This window comes from Nipponia nippon, unplaced genomic scaffold, assembly GCF_047370975.1.
Source record: "Nipponia nippon isolate SJK-2023a ecotype South Korea unplaced genomic scaffold, ASM4737097v1 scaffold_2, whole genome shotgun sequence".
In the NCBI taxonomy this organism is placed as follows: Eukaryota; Metazoa; Chordata; class Aves; order Pelecaniformes; family Threskiornithidae; genus Nipponia; species Nipponia nippon.
The window spans coordinates 43,275,227-43,285,360 of NW_028262336.1; the positions used below are offsets into that span (position 1 = coordinate 43,275,227).

The 10,134-nt window shown below is 46.3% G+C and overlaps 1 pseudogene; it reads right to left on the reverse strand.

The window, feature by feature from the left end:
* Nucleotides 1-2,953: 2,953 nt before the first annotated feature.
* On the reverse strand, nucleotides 2,954-4,238 carry LOC148055761 (uncharacterized; annotated as a pseudogene).
* Between the last annotated feature and the right edge of the window lie 5,896 nt (nucleotides 4,239-10,134).

A 10,134-nucleotide genomic window follows, 5' to 3' on the forward strand; every position in this document is an offset into this window, starting at 1 on the left:
GAATGGCAGTGTTATGCGCATCTTAATTCTTATAGACTTAACATCCATGTATTCCTGGACTGTGGTTTTAAAAGGCAAGATGAGTTCAGAAAAAGCCATGTATGCAAATTTTTTTTTTTTTTTAAAGAGGTCTAAACAATGGTTATTGTGGTAGGTTCTACCCGGCAAACAGCACGGATTTGTTTTATGCCAGCGGGTGAGGTGGTAGGTACGAACTGCATATTAGATACCACATATCGTATTAGCTGAACAAAACAGGGTATTATACAGGGTAAAAACATTAAAGTGGCAAACGTACATAGCAAATATAACAGCAACTGTTTCACCCAGGGCGCCCCTGGCAGCCAGGACCATAGATCACCATTCCAACCGTTCCAGCCCTGGACAGGGACGTGGGCTATTTTTCTAATATCTTTGGTTAACTGGAGGACTACCTCGCCTACATCGTCTATTTCTAAACAGTTAGAGACATTTAATTTCCCACATATCCCTCCTTCTTCAGCCAGTAAATAATCTAAAACCATGCGGTGTTGAAGGATTGCCGTGCGCATTTGTTGAGACGGTTGAGTTAAAAGATCTATAGCGCTGGCGGTTTTATTGGTAACAGTTTCTAAAACTGCTTGTAATTGGATTATACGGTTCAAATTATAGATTGGTTCCCTTGCCCCTGATATCGGTTCATTGGGGTTCCAGGTGGCAGGCCCGTAATGTTGGATTATCCTTTCAGGAGGCCACTCATTTTCCCCCCATTTTTGTGTTCCGCCTGTGTTCATCTCAACAGCTCGCTTGCGGCGGGCAATCCTTCCATCTTCCAGATTATTGTACAATCTTATCCCCAACTGAGAGCCACCTGTTTGTGGAAGAAGGAAGAATAAAGGCCGGATAATTCCTACATAACAGACCCCTGACCAATGCGCTGGCAGTCATTTATAAGCGGTATGTCCACAAATCCAATAATGGCCCCTTTTAGCTGTGGCCCCGTTGGCGAATGGTCCCACTGCATCCTCGGGGAACTGGAAATACATTGTTTTATCGTTGCCCACGGGGCTAAAAAAGATGGTTGGGTTATTATTCATCCGGCTGGTGCAATACCAGGCCCTGGAGTTGTTTTTCCATTTGCAGGTTTCGTTGTAGACATGGTCCCTAGATTGTTGGAGAATTAACATTTTGTTTTTATTTACCCAGTACCCTTTGAACCCTCGACTGCGTCCAGCATTATCAAGCCACACTCATATGGAGATACCCATTTGCATTTGCCAACTTGTTCCTGAGTGTCCATTGGCACTTGCTTTCTCCCACATAGACCCCTCCCTTTTGAGTACAATTTAAACAATATTGCCCCACAGCAGGAAATTGAATTGGCCACATTCCACTATCACCCCAAGTGTCATTCGTGGTCTCACTGTAATTACTCACAATCTGGGCTGGGGTGAGGGGTGTGAACGTCCACAGCCAACTTGACAGCCCCAGAGGTCCCCCGCAAACCCAGCAATGACTTAAATTAAAAGCTCGGCTGACAGCTTTGGCTAATAATACCGATTCATTGTCCTTAAAGGGATCAAACGGGTCGGGGGAGGGTGAAGGAATTAGTCCTCCGCCGCTTTTATAGGTACATTCCCAAACTAGTATAACCACGAATAACATGCGCATCCTGATCTTTGGGTGGGGTGTGTCCGGATTGGCTGCTCCCTCCTGAAAAACAAAGGTAGAAGCAAACTCACTTCTCGGGTCAGAAGGAAGGAACAGTCCATTTAGTGTGAATTTTGCTATGTATTGGTAAATCTTCACCCTGGCCCTCATAGGAATTGCTTCCAGCTCCTGTGCTAGGGCGTGGTGGGCTAAGGTGGGGGAGTGCTTGTATCCCTGAGGGAGCCGTGTAAAGGTGTACTGTTGCCGCCCCCAGGCAAAGGCAAAGTGGTCCGGGTCCTGCGGCTGCAGGGGGACCATAAAGAACATGTCTTTAACGTCAATAGTTGCCATAATAGGGTGTGTTTGCTCTTGAATGGCAGCTATAAGCTCGGCAATGTTCGGTACAGCGTCTGTTAATGGGCCTGTGTTGGCATTGAGCCTCCGGTAATCTACTGTTAACCTACATTTGGCATTTGGTTTTCGGACCGGCCATACCGGGGAGTTAAAGGGGGAGTGAGTGGGAACTGTAATCCCCTGCCCCTTTAAGTCCTCCAGCACTGGCGCGATTCCGTCCCTGGCTCCTATCGGTAGCGGGTAGGGTTTCACGTTTGTCAGTTTGGAAGGGGGGGGGGGGCGGGCGCCGTTTGCAACAGGCGCACCCCCGCACCGGGGGCTTCGGCCAACCGCCTGATCTGCGGGACGTCGAAAGACCACGTGTTTCCCTGGGCGTCGCGCCATTGTCTGCCCTTTAAAACATCTATGACCAAGAGATTCATTTGAAAGGATCCTATGGCCACTATAGTATTAACAGGGCCGTCCTCCCCTGGTAACCATAGTGACACTGGGGTCATAGGTACCGATTGTGTTTTTCCCAGAGCATTTAAAACAATCAGCTTTCTAGAGGGTACCGAGATCCCGCATCGTTCCGCTTCTGTTCGACTCAGTGCAGTAATCTGTGCCCTCGTGTCGATTAAAAAGGTTACCAGCCTTTTCTTTGGTCCCACCGCTACCGTGAGCAGCAAGTCTCCCTTTGCATTGCAGGTGAGCTGTCTTATGAACATCCACCCTCCGCCCTCCCCCTCACCTTCAGGGGGCGGAGGTTTTAGTTCTCCGCAGTCTTTTCTCCCCCCGGCTGGTTTCTCCCCAAAGTTTATCAGGGGTGGGGTGCTAGGAGTTGGCCTCGAAGTGGCCCCTTGCTCTGACCATCTCTGCACGAGCTGCTCCAATTTCTTGGTTGGGAGCCCGTCCATTAAATCTCGGGGAATGCCTTTCTGGAGCCCCAACTGCCACAGTCCCTGTTGGCTCAGGGGCTTTCCTTTCCCGGTCAGTCCCAGCCGCTCCCAAGGGGTGACTGCCACCCACAAACTCGTTCTGCCGCCCGCACAGCCCTGGTCTCAGTTCTGTGGGGTGGTCCACCAACAGGGCCGTATTTCCTCCCAAAATCAGTTAACTCCTGAGCAACCTCCCCCCATGTCCATACTTTCTTCCCTAGCCGCCGGTAGTCAGGGGTCGTTATCCCCTCCCAAGTGGCTGCAATCCTTTCTCCTCCAGGGGTGTTATAAATCTGCCCTTGCAATTGGATCCCAATGGGTTTCAGGGAGTCGGGCAGTCCCCGTATCAGGGGAGTCATTCTCTCTGGGTCTACAGGCATTAACATTGGGGAGCCCAGGTGGGGCTTGAGCTCCCGGTCATACATCATCTGAAGGCACGCCGCCTTTTGCACACTCTCTACTAATTGATCTACCGTGCCCGTTATAGCTAAGGGGTCTCCCCTTTCCAGGGGGCTCAACTCCCCCGCCCAGTATGCGGCTGTCTGGGTCAACGACCATGGGGTTCAGTGATCACCCATAGTTAAAAACACACCCGGACCCCAATACCCTTCCGCCTCCTTTTCTGACAGCAAGATCCCATCCGCCCCCCGACAAAGACACTCTCCACACATATTCAGTCTCCAATTCCTTTGTATTCCTTGCAAAGCTCTTTCTCAGCTTTGCCAATTCAGTTGCTGTAAACGGGACCTCTTTAGTAATAACTTGGGGACGATTATCACCCTCGTCCTCATACACATACTCCGTTTTGACCAGCGGGCACATGTGGGGGAGGCTCTCCACGTCCTCTTTGGCTTTTTGCAAATTGCCCTGGGGGTAAATCTGCTGTATCCCCTTCTCCGCGGGCATTGTTTCTGCCCCTGGCAGTGTATCCGCTTCCATTAAAAGTTGATTTTTCAACTCATTTTTTAGTATCGCATTTTGGCGCCTCTCCTCCTCCAATTGTTCCTGCAGGGTTTTTATTACCATCTGCAGGGAGTTCACCAACATATCTGTCCAACAGGACCTCTGCTTTTTCTCCTCCGCCGCGGCGGCCAAACTTGCTCCCAACACCACACAAATTATAGCCTTTCCTTTCCCCCTCTTAACCTTAGCCTCCTTCTGCAATATACTTATTCTATCCACCACACTCTGCAACTGAAACCAGTGTTCCCTTGCCCAGTCTTGTCCCTGGGGCGAGGGGCGAGACCGGTGCACCTCCAAGAGGCCATACAATTTCTTTGTCCCTTCATCTAGCGAAAGCACACGGTCACAAACATCGACTGCCTTTCGAGCGGCCATCACTTACAAAGGGGTTATTGTCCTGAGAGGGTCACACTTCAGTATCCAAGTTTCCCCTATGCGCTCCCAGGAGGCCAAACCGTACACTAACATGTAAGTTATGCACAAAGAAGAACCAACATTCACTCCCTCCTCACGCTTTGTTCGTCTCCGGCTGCTTCCCTCGCGGGAGAGCAGAACTGCGGATCAGAACTCCGCACTCTCTTCGTACTTGCTCGTACGTCTCGTTCACCCACAATCACACAGCACACCACAACAAGGTAGTACGGCACTGTTGTCTCAGGGGATCCTGTCCGTGACGCCAATTAAATGTCCCAATCCAATGTCGGGGGAGGTTTCGATACGATCCCAAGGACGACATTAAGATGCAAACGAGCTCAAATGCCATACAACCTTTTGACTTTATTTTGGTGAACGAAGGGGTGAGGACCGGGTAGGTTGACAGGGGGGACAAAAGGGAGAGAAAGAAAAAAAAAAACGAGCAAAAGAGCGGGCGAGAGAAAAAAAGAGAGAAAGAGCGTGCTCATGCGGGTGAGAAGAGAGCCACGTAGGGGAAATAGCTACCGCCACTCCGGGTCCAGCGTTATCCCGTTGATCAAAGGTCCAGTCGGTCCAGCCTCTGTGTCCGCAGGAGCACCTTCCAAAGAGTGCATGGATAGGAGAAGTTAAAGAAGGCCTCCAAAAGCGCATGCGGTCCTTTTATAGGGACATGCACATGCGCAGAACGGGTCTGCATACATGCAGTTTGCGCTTCTGCTTTTCGTGCCCTGGTGTCTGTGCAGGCGTGCGTGAAGTTCACGGCCCCGCCTTTCGTGTCCTGGTCTCTGCGCGGGCGTCCGGTGGTGGTTTCGTCGGGGGCTGGATGTCGAAGCCAGAAGATGGCGGTAGAACGGCAATGTCGAGACAATTCTGGTTCCATAACAGTCCTCGATACCATGGCTTTTAAAAACAATTTTAGCAGGGGCGTATGCCTCAGAACTTACAGACTGGGAAAAATAATTTCTAAACCAGACTTTTAAAAAGAGATTGAAGCAGGATAATATTCACCAGTTTGTTACTAATACTACAGTGAAAGCCTACCATCACAGAGTCTTTTAACAAGACACTAAAGACTAAGATGTAGATATATGTTACATTATGTAACACCATTTGCTATGTGGATAGGTGTATAACCACAGCCTCCACAGAACTGTCAGATTCAGACCTGTGGAAGAGAAACCTTCAAACTTTGTGAGGTTTTGGAAAACCATGTACAGGCATTGGTTTAAAATTAAAGAAATTATGCATCTTCTCCCTTCTGATAGGGAGAGCATAAGAAGATGTCTAGAATAAAAGTGAGATTTGGTATCAACCAGCTTATGAAAGAAATTATGAAAACCAGTTTATGAAAGAATATTTATGGTATATGAAATCATGAGAAAGGGAAAAGGGGATCAGATACACGTACACCACATAATAGATTACAGTCACAAAGCTAGCAAGGTAATTTTTTACTGCTAAGACCTTCAGAAAGTGAACCCTGGTGAGGCTACTGCTCAAAAATTTTCAAGAAACTCAGTGAAAGAGAAAGGAGGAAAGAAATAGTTGTTGGTGTAGTGGTGTTGCTGGACTCCTTTGCCAAATAAAAATTTTCCTTGGCTGTCCCAAGAAGGAATATGCTTATGTTGCCCCGGTTTACCTAGGCACACGTATGCATTCTTCCTGTACTGGGGATGCACATTGTCCAACACTTCCTGAACAACAGGGTCAGGGTACTCAGGTTTCCTCACATGGTCTACCACTTCTGGTTGAGTTGTTCCAGTAGAATGAAACTTCATCTCCTTTTTCCTGATCATTCTGCTTCATATGTGCCAAAGTTTGTTGAAGAGCTCTGTTATACAGCTTAGCTTTTTTATATCCTGCTAAGCCTGGAGACTGTCCCTTATTTCAGCATCCAAACTGTGGGAAACGTCAGCCCTAGTGTCTTCACCAGGTAGTGGTGGTACCCTTACCTGCTCCTGCTGGTTTGCAGATACCAGGTAAATTTTTTTCATGTGGTCTACCACTACTTAACTGAAAGCCCTGGAAATGAGCAAATTCAAAACTTAGAAAGAGGATAATAAACCTTCCAGCTTGTTTCACCAACAGCTTTTTTCTTTTGAAAGACATTCTCTTACTCTCCAGGTTTTTAATGAATTTGTGACAGGTTTTCAGCACATGTATCTGGCGAGACATTAAGAGGATGTTCTCTTTCAAGGTATTCAGGGCAATTCAGAAATGTATTTTATCAGGTCATCAAAATCAGTTCAAAGCATAGCTTTCCTCAGTCTCGGGAGGATGAGACTAACAGCTCCAGGAGCTGTTCAGACATTAGGACATCATATTCCTGTTCCTGCCTCAATAGCAATGCAAGGATGTCAGATCAACTCATCTGTTTTTATTGCGGAGTGCTGGTTTTCTAATTATGTAAATGGAAAGCTGTTTTTGCAGGAAAAAAACTCCTGTTCTTAGCCTAAAAGCCTCTGATGATAAATATTTAAATCAACAAACAGGTACCTGTATGGTGACATAATAACATCTTCAGAGACTTCTAAGAAGAGCATGTCTTCCCATGACAAATCTGTCTGGGGTTAAGGTTTGGAACATCTCTCAGGGATTATAAAGAGTACTAAGCATTTTATGTTGAGATTGATGTTGCAACTCTTTCTACCCTGACAAAACCATTTTTGATGCTACAAAGGATACTAAGATTCCTGTGATACATATACTTAGAAAAAGCTTTCTCAGTTTTGCCTCTTCACAGGCAGAATTAATCAAATCACTGGTTACAATCAATCATATTTATTTTATTTTTTGGGAAAAAACGATTTACTGTTAAGACTTCAGTTAAGTTCCCCACAAATTTGACAAAAAACATTTACAGAAAACTTACTAATATATTACTTGTAAGAAGTTATAACACATACAATATTTTCAGGTGTAAAAGAAAGTAACTGGCCAGCATTCTCCAGGGGACATTTTAAAAAATAACTTTCCCCACAGTTGCTAGACAACTCTGAAAGAATAGTGGTAAAAGGGTACATCTAGCACTTCTTGGTGATCAAAAACTGTAGGGGCTGCTGTTAAATTTTTCAGTAATTACCTATTACCAGTTGCCTGATGCCCAGGGCTGGGGCTGCCCCAGTGCCCCCCGACTGCCCAGCTCCTGGCCCACAGGGAGCTGCCAGCCTGGTGGCGACCTGACAAAAAGACCAAAGGCTGTTGCACTAATAATGTGTTGTCATGTGGTTGGTTTGGGGATGAGTGAGGACACCCCTGGGTCAGACTCACAGAAATGGTTTCTTCTTTGGACAGGATGGCATGAGATGGCATGGCATGGCATGGCATGGAACGGAGCTGGGTGTGGGCCTTCTGGTCAGTCTCACAGGGTTGGACTTTGCCCCACACCTCTTCAAAGTCACTTCCACATAGATGTGTGAAACTTGATCAGCAGCCTTGTAAAACAATGGCACAGAGCCTGTAATTTGTTATTTAATTTTATTTTGTTTTCAGAGTTAAGCTTACTTTATTAAGTTCACTAGAAGTTACTAAACAGGTGGCATCACTACTCAAAACAGTAGTTTTCATGGCACACCATGGCACGTCAGTTGTCCATGCAAATCTGTTAATAAGGCCCTGGCCCCGATCTCTCTCTTAAACCCGCCAAGGAGCCCAGGACGACAACACTCTGAGCTGATCTGAACTCTGGGGTGCACAAACGGGTGCATAAATTGACCCTTCTCTTCTAGCAGAATGTGTTCACACTGCAAGGGAATGTGTTCGCTGTACTCATCATCTTCTGGGGTACAGAAGATGAAAGGTGAAAGCAGAAAGACCTTGAAATAAAGGTATACCCAAGGGTACATTCTTGGATTTCCTTCATTCGGAAGGGCACCTACAGTTCTTCCTTCCCAGTCAGCGACCTGGTTAGAGACTCCAGAGTTCACAAAGTGCGGTTTAGTCACTCACTCCGTTCTGTTGGAAAATGGGAACAGTATCACTGTGAAGCAATCAAAGTTTGCCTCTTCATGCCCTCTGCTGGCAGAACCAACATTAATTAGAAGTGGATGAAGCCTGAGGTCTTGTGGTCCAAGGGAAAAACAAAACCAAAAAACACCCCCCAAAACCCAAATCCTTTTCTGTGAGATTTGCAAAGCCCTTTGCCACACCTGTAGTTGGCACACAAGCTTGTAGTTCGGCTCTGGACACCTCCCTTGACACCAAGTGCCAGTGCAACGAGTGTCTGCAGCAGGAAGCCTTGAATCCACCTGCATCAGGGCTTCTGTGGCACTCCGGCAAGCTCTGCCGTCTCTGCCTTGCAGTGCAATACTGCTAAGCTACCACCCAGCAGACAAATTATTTTTCTATTTTTGTATTGTCACAACAAGCAAACTGTTTTCCTACTTCAGAGCAGAAGAGCCTGAAGGAAAGTTGTCCTTTAACTACTAACGTTCTCTTGCTGTATCTATACATTTCTAGTCAATAGCTCTTGGGTATCACCGGGCAAAGAAAAGCTGTTGCTCAATATCAAATAATTTCCTTCCTTTTCTGGTTTCTGTGTTAGTCCCTGAAAAGTGGTAGGAGTGTCCCTGGAAGTTGTAGGTCAGCCATCTCGCTGAAAATCGGTTTAATTTTGCTGTTCTTGTGCTCACATGTGTGTGAAAGGATTTGCGGTGGTAATCTAATTACTTCCCTCATTTGGCTGCTCTCTCCTTTTAGGTAATGCTTTTAACCTAACTTGGTCAATCCTGTTGTAAGAAGGTGTTTGGTTTGTAGGTGGATTATACCGATAGGCTAGCTGCTGTCACTCCCATACTCCATTTTAGGGGAAGCATGCTCTGAAAGAGCTTAAGTCAGCTCTGCAGCCACCCTGAGAAGGTCAGCCAAGGGCTGCTTCAAATGAGAAAGGAATGGCTATACATGGTATCCTTACCCCATAACTCCTCAGGGATGCCTGTAGGAAATTGTTTTTGCACACAACAGTGTTACTGAAAAGAGCAGGTCAAGAAATACTCAACATTTTGGACATCTTTGTCTGTCTCACTGAAGAACTGATTAGAACAAAAGAAGCCAGAAAACTGAAAACGTTCCACGTGGCATTTGTCTTCCCAAGCAACCCTTGTATGTGCTGAGGCTCTGCTTCACAGTGACTGGACATCTGCCTGCTGATCGGAAGCAGTAAATTAATTCCTTATTTTGCTTTGCTTGCACACGTGACTTGCTATTCTTATAAGACCATCATTATTACAATCCACAGGTCTTTTTACATTCCTTTTATTTTTCTCCCCATTCCACATGAGAGGGGAGTGAGCGAGAGGCAGGGTGGGTGTTTGGCTGTTGGCCAGGGTCCACACACCACAGCTGCACATGCGAAAAATCTTTTATTCCCCTGTCTTTGGTTGTTATCTACAGTCTTCCTGGTGGAAACACCGTGGAAGAGAGAAAGTGCTGATCTGGCAGTGGGAGGAATAAAAGAGAACTGCTTCTGGTCAGAGTTTTAGGTAAGAGAATGGCTATCCCCATGGTGTATTTCAAAGGCTTTCTGCCATTTTCCCTTAAGCCTATGGTGGCATAGTTTCAAACCTAGTCATTCCTTTATTCTAATACAAACTGAGCATAGAAGTGAATTCCTACGGGATTCTAGACATCTACAAGGATGCATGTCATTGTCATTGCCATGTGTGACAGCATATTTATTGTGGTTGACCTATGGAAACTTCACCATGCTGACATTATTTCAGGCCAGAACATCCTGTGCTCCTGAAATGTTGACTATTTCCTTATTACTCTAGCATTCTAAGGGAACACATTGTCCTCAGACAGTCATGTCAGCAGCAAAACTATCACTTGAAGATGCTTGATCATGTACTTGGCCATA